Genomic DNA, 6,857 nt, shown 5'->3' with positions numbered 1-6,857 from the left:
CTAAGTCGAGGAGCAAAGGCCAGAACAGAATTTAGGAGGAAAAGAGAAAGCATGCAGTCTGGGGGAGCCGGCCGGGAGCGGCCACAGTCACTGCCTGCTGGCGACACGTGGTTCGGGACGCACGTTCTCCAGCCGTTTCTGTTGTCACGGGCCCTCCAGGCGCCATGTAAGATGTCTCCTGGAGGCCCTCCCGCGTGGTCCCCGTCAGCTCCTTCCCCGTGAGAGGCCAGGTCTGCAGGACACCCTGCTCATGGTCGCCTGCACCCTGGAGGCGTCTGTCGTCCAGATGGTCGTGGGGCAAAGGTCACGCTCCATCCCGCTCTTCGCCAAGGGGTCGGCCCAGGCGGATCGGGCGGGAGGTCTGCTCCTGAGAAGTCACGGTTTAGGCCGGACTTGTGCAGACACGCACCTCAGGCCCCCAGGTGCCCGGCGGAAACACATGCGAACGGTCTTTGTCCTAGATCTCTAAATGCCTCGTGCGTCAGTCTTCAAGGTCGGTCAGCAGACCACACGGCCCACACCCCAGCACATGGGGTGGGCGGGGGCCTGGCCCTGCGAGCAAGAGCCGTCAGAAACAGCGTGCGGGCGTCAGGGGCGTCCCGGCGCTCACATGGGCTACAAACCACACCTGCTCCCTGGGCTCAGAGAATACCGGGCAGCGATGTTGATGGGCAGGCGGGACCCGGAAAACATCTACACTTGGGAGGAGCTGGGAAGCCACAAAGTGCGGCCCGGGCCCTGGCAGCCAGGCCGCGAACGGACTGCCCTCCGCTACCCTGTGGCCTCAGCGGTCTCCACGCACGTGGGGCCTCCTGGTGGGAGCTGGGACGCACCTCCGCATCTACGGCCGGCCCAGCCACGGCCGCCGCGAGCTGTGCATCCACAGCCCTGATGCGCCCGCTACACCGTGGGTCCGCCTCCAAGCCCCCGGCCCGTGGTGCCGTGTCAGTCTCGACTCCGCACGAGCCATGGGGCGCAAGGAGACAGCGCGGCAGCCGGCCGCGTCCCTGCCGCGCCCTCTGGGGGGCCCGACAGGTCAGTCCAGGACGGTGAGCGGCCGGGCCGGAACGTGTCACCCTCCTGCACTCAGCTCCTATCCCCTGATGCCAGCCTGGCCCCCACCCGCCACCCCTCACGCCACCCCCCCCACACGGTGCCCACAGCCAGCGGCTGCGGGACGCCTCCCGTCGGCCTCGGAGGAGCTGGCGGCAGGGAGCACGCACCAGTGCAAAAGGCTCAGACTCTCCCCCGGTGGGTACTCGGACTTCCGGTGGCCCCCCTCCCAGTCCGCTCTCCCCCCTTCTCATCCCCTATCCCCCCATCCCCGTCCCCCGTCCCCCCTCGTCCCCTGTCCCCTCACGGGAAGGCAAGGCCCACGTTCCTCAGAGGCAGATTTGCCAGCCCTGCTCTCCTGCCCCGGCACCGGGGCGGGCACCTAGCCTACGGCTCTGCCCGTGTGCGGCCCCGGACGTCCACTTCTCACACACACGTGCACCCCAGCCCGGCCACGCTCGGGTCCCACCGTGGGGCCCAGAGCGTCTTGCACTCCTCTGGGTGTGCGGGACTGGGGCGAGTGCCTGGTTCCCGTCACCTCTTTGTCTTTGGCCGCCTTTGGCAGCAGCCGGCCCGTGGGCGTCCCAACCCCGGTCCCTGGGCTGCGCTGCTCTAGACCAGGGCGTTCCCGTTCCCGCGCCCACACTCGGCCGGGAGGGCCAAGGCTCCGTGCTGGAGGTTCAAGTTTTGGGCCAGATTTCTGGGCATGTAGGTAAATACTCTCTTAGCATTAAGGGAAAAAAAAAAAAAAAAGGAAAAAGAAAAAGTAAGCCACCCAGGAGATTTGAAACAGAACCAGGACAACTTCAACAGCTTCCAAGGGCCATCCGGATCTAAGAACGCAGCGGCTGCCCTGAGAGCCTGCGGTGGAAAGAATGAGTGAGCGAGAAGACAGGTCGGGAGAAGCCGCCCCAGGATGCAGTCCAAAGACACGAAGACACCCGAGGCGGGGAGAACCTCAGTGGAAGGCGCTGGCAAGAGGCCCAGCGGGCTGTCCCGAGGCCGCTCGGGTCCTTGCCTTGCTTCCCCATCCGGGCGTGGCCTGGGTGGCCCGGTGCCTGGTGGGGGCAGGGGGCAGGGCTGTCCACGCACCTTCCCGGGCCCGGCTTGCAAGGACACCCTGCGGGCTCCCACGGCTCATGCCCGCACGGCGCCTGGACCGCGGCTCCTCGCCTGTAGTGCCCCTGCTCTGTGCTCTCGTGTGGCCGTGAAGAGCGGCCAGGAACGTAGCCCGGCGCACCGTGGCTGGCCCACCGCCCGCTTCTCTGCTCCCGGGGCCACCTCCATACCCCAGAAGCCCCTCATCGGCCTGCCCTCGTCTGTGCTTAGCCACACCATGCTGAGGCCACGACCCTATAGCAAGGTCAGGCCCCTCTGTCCTGTCCTGGCGGGAACCTTATTCTCTCCTGGGGGCGGTGGGGAGGGGGGGGGCAGGTAATTAGCCCCCAGAGGGCAGCTGCTTTGTCAGCAAGTTCACGGAGAGGAACACAGGCTCACAGATGCCCCAGCGGCAGACACAGTTACCCCGAGGTTGGTGCCCGACCCCACTCAGGGGGGCTCCGCTGGCAAGAAGCGGTGGCCGTGGACACCGCCAGCAACCCCCCCTGCGCGACTGCACGGATCCTGCTGTGGCCCAGATGGGAGACAGAGTCCGGGACCAGTTTGGGGCCCTCCTGGCCACTGGGTCCCCTGCGCGGCCGCCTTCCCGTGAGCTGTGCTCTGCACGACCGTGCGAGCTTCCTCCTGGTGGCGGGTCTCTCCTGCTGCCCCCACCCCTCCCTCCTGGTTGGTGGGTCTGGGGGACCGGACAGGAGACGCTGGGGGCCCGACGGGAAAGGGGGAGGCTCTGGCCCGAGTGCTGGGCTGGGGAAGTTCTCCACCATCTGTGGGGTGCCTGTCACAGAGAGAGGCCTGGGCCTTCCCACACCTGGTGGACAGGGGGCTTTGGGGTCAGGAAGCCCTGAGCTGGCAGCCCAGCCAGGACCTTTGGACTTGCTCCTAGCCCAGGTCCGGGGAGGCTGCACGGGCCCAGCAGGGTCTGCGTCCCCCCTCATCTGTGTGTAGCATCCAAACGCTGTGCGGTTCAGAGAAGATGGTGACAGGATTTGGTGGCCATCTGGAGGGGACTAGGCTTCGGCTGTGTACCGGGGGCTGGGAGAGGTGTGGAGGCGGGGTCAGCCCCAGGCAGCCCTCTCTTTGAGGGCAGGGACCCAGAGAGCCCCGCCGTGCCCACTAGGTGAAGGGCGACCGCCCACACTGGCCGTGACGCAGGTTCCACCGCGTGGACAGAGCTGGCGTCCACGCACAGCTCTCCTGGAGAGGCTCGCTTCCTCTGGGCTGGGGTCAGACGGCCCCTCTCCCCCTTCCCACCGCCACCCGGTCAGAGCAGGGAGCAGTGCCCGGACCGAGCGGCACGTCCCAACCCCCCGGCCGACCCGGTGCCCTGGCGGACGGCCTACCGCGGGCGACGAGCAGCCGCCCCGGGGCCGCCTGCTGCGTCTTTGGCGTGTGGCCCCGGGGACTGCACCGGCTGGCTGTGCCTGGCGACAGCTCTCGCAGCCAAGTCTCCGAAGAAACCGGCCCCGGGGAGTGGTGGGGCTGATTCCGCAAGTGTCCCTCCTGCGCCTGGGCCCATTAACCCCCGCGGGCCAGGCCACGGGTGGGTGGCGGTGGCCTCAAGGTGGCCTGACTCCAGCTGTGCCAAGACCCAAGCTGGCTTGCCCCTTTCCCGTCCACAGAGGACATTCGGATGGGTCTGAGGCCGGCGACGAGGCCGGTGTGGGGTCCTGGCGTCCGGGCCGGGCCAGAAAACAGGTTCTAAACAGGGGCGGGGTGTGTCCCCTCAGGTGGGACAGGCCTGGCTCGCGTCCTCAGGCTTCCTACACCTTCCACATCCCCTCCAGGGCCGGGGCCCGCGCTGTGCCCTCCCACCGGCACTGCGTGGGGGCCGCTGTGCCTTCCACACCCACAGGCCTTTGGGCACCAGCGCCCCAGAGCCCAGGAGAGCGGACGACAGCCCCGGGCTTGGCGGCCGGCGGGCGGTCGGGACCCCTAGCGCCTCTCCACGAGACGGCTTCAGGAGAACACAGCCACACGGCTGATTCTCAAGGAGAGAGCATCGGAGGAGGTCCCCGGGGGCACCAGACGATTCTCTGCAGTGAAAACGCGATCTCCCGGCCACTCGACAGTGGACGGGACGAACACCAACAGGAACAGCGATGGAGCCCAAATTTAGTGCCTAGAGGATCACAAGGGAAGAGGGAAAATCCTTGGGGTGGAGACAGAGCACAGGGTAGGTAACAGGAGAGCTCCTGAAGACGAGCGGGGAGTAGGTGGAGAGGGGCAGTCCGAGGCGGGGAGCACAGCTCTCTGAGCTAAATACAGACCCTGCCTGCCGAGGGAAGGAGGGCCCACGGCCCGCGCTGCCCACGGACAGGCTCGCTCCCCGGCAGCCCTGCAGAAGCTCTCCGGCTCTGGGGGAAGGGGAAGCTTTTCCAGGATCCAGGGCGCCACGCCGAAGTGATAAACGGACAAGGGCCGGGGGGCCGGGGGCCGGGGGACAGGGGACAGTGTGGTGGGCGTTCCCGATGCTCTCTGGCATCTCCTTCCGAGGCGCGGCCCCGGCAGGTGACATGGGCGTGGCGGGGGGGGGCAGCGTCACCCCGGGCAGAAGCCCCGCCGAGGCTGCCGTGGGGGCGCGTGGTGAGAGGGACCCACCACCCGCTGAGGCCCGGGGCGCCCGGCCACCCCACGGCTGTCTCCGTGAGCGTCCGGATGATTGCACCTGACACGCGGGGACCTCAGACTTGTCACTAGAGCCAGTATTGGTTCCTGCTGCCGTGTGACAAGTGACCCCACATGCAGGGCCTTGAACCATGAACACCTGTCGTCTCGGGCCACTTCTTGGGGCTGGGGGTCCGGGAGAGGCTGGCCGGGCAGTTGTGGCTCGGGGTCTCCCGTGACGTTGCAGTCACTCTGACTCGGGTGGCTCGGGCCGGTCCAGCTGCCGGCGCGTCTCCCACAGCCACGGAGCCCAGAACGGGGACAGAGGCTGCAGGGCTCCGATGGCCGACCCCACGGCGGGCACCCACACTCAAGGGGGATGGGGGAGGAGGAGGACGTGGGAACATATTTTATTTTGTTTCATTTTGTCTTTAAAAATTTTTTAATGTTTATTTTTGAGAGAGAGAAGGACAGAGCGTGAGTGGGGGAGGGGCAGAGAGAGAGGGGGAGACACAGAATCCGAAGAAGGCTCCAGGCTCCCAGCTGTCAGCACAGAGCCCGACGCGGGGCTCGAACCCACGAACTGTGAGATCATGACCTGAGCCGAAGTCGGACGCCTAACCGACTGAACTTCCCAGGCTCCCTCCACCTTAACTATTTCTAAGGATATGGGTCAATAGCAACAAGTATATTCACGTTGTTGTGACACAGAACTGTTTCCTCTTCAAATCTGAAACTCTGTCCCCATTAAATTCTCCCCATTCCACCCCCAGCCCTCCGTCTACATTTTGTTTCTATATATGTGACTCCCACAGGTCCCTCAGACAAGTGGAATCACACAGCATTTATCTTTCCGCGACTGGTTTATTTCACCTGGGACGATGTCCTCAAGGTCTGTCCACGGCAGCAGGCGTCAGACCTCCCTTGCTTTTTACGGCTCGGTACTATTCCGTCATTTTGTCTATCCCCTGATCTGTGCATCGACACTTGGGTTGCTCCCAGCTCTTGGCTGTTGTGAACAATGGTGCGGTGGACGCGGGGGTACAGACATCTCTTCGAGATACACAGATATTCTTGGGGCGCCTGGGTGGCGCAGTCGGTTGAGCGTCCGACTTCAGCCAGGTCACGATCTCGCGGTCCGCGAGTTCGAGCCCCGCGTCGGGCTCTGGGCTGATGGCTCAGAGCCTGGAGCCTGTTTCCGATTCTGTGTCTCCCTCTCTCTCTGCCCCTCCCCCGTTCATGCTCTGCAGATCCAACACAGTCTCTCCCGAAATCCCAGATGGAATCTTCCCCTCAGAAATTGGCACGTGGATGCCAAAATTCACATCGAGTTGCACAGGACCCCAAATGGTCCACACAACCCTGACGAAGAAGAACAAAGTAGGAGGACTCCTACTTCCGCATCTCAGAACTGGTCACCCAGTGACCATAATCGAGACCGTCTGGTTTTGGCACAAGGACAGACGGGCAGGTCAGTGCAGTAGAGCCAAGAGTTCATGGTCAGCTGATTTCCGAGACAGGGGCTGGGACAACACAGGGGGGAGGGTAGTCTTACCACGCGTTGCCGACTGGACGTCCACGTGCAAGAGGGAGGCTGGACCCCTACCTCACGCCGTGTACAAGAATGAGCCCCCGGTGGACCAGAGACGTACACACCAGAGCTGCGTGACAAGGAGGCAGCCGACATTGCCGCAGGTCCGGTGCCGCCAGGGCAGCCCCGGCGGCTTCAGACACGACAGCAGAGCATAAGCCGTAGAGGAGAGGACGGATAAATAGGGCTTCATCAAAATGAAACACTTTTGGGTTTCAAAGGACGCCCTCAACACGGTGAAAAAACAAACCAGAGAATGGGATAAAACGGTCGCAAACCGTATGTTTGCTGAGGGGCTCAGACTACAATATATAAAGAACTCTTGCGATTCAATAATGAAAAGACAAAGCGCGACTGAAAAATGGGCATCTGAGCAGACGTTTCCCCACTGAAGACGCACAGCTGGCGGCAAGCACGTGACAGGCTCCTCGTCACATCCCTCACCCTCAGGAAATGCAAATCCCCAACCACGACGGGACCGGGCCCACAC

Source organism: Leopardus geoffroyi, chromosome B3 (genome assembly GCF_018350155.1).
Source record: "Leopardus geoffroyi isolate Oge1 chromosome B3, O.geoffroyi_Oge1_pat1.0, whole genome shotgun sequence".
NCBI lineage: Eukaryota > Metazoa > Chordata > Mammalia > Carnivora > Felidae > Leopardus > Leopardus geoffroyi.
This window is presented reverse-complemented; position numbering follows the sequence as displayed.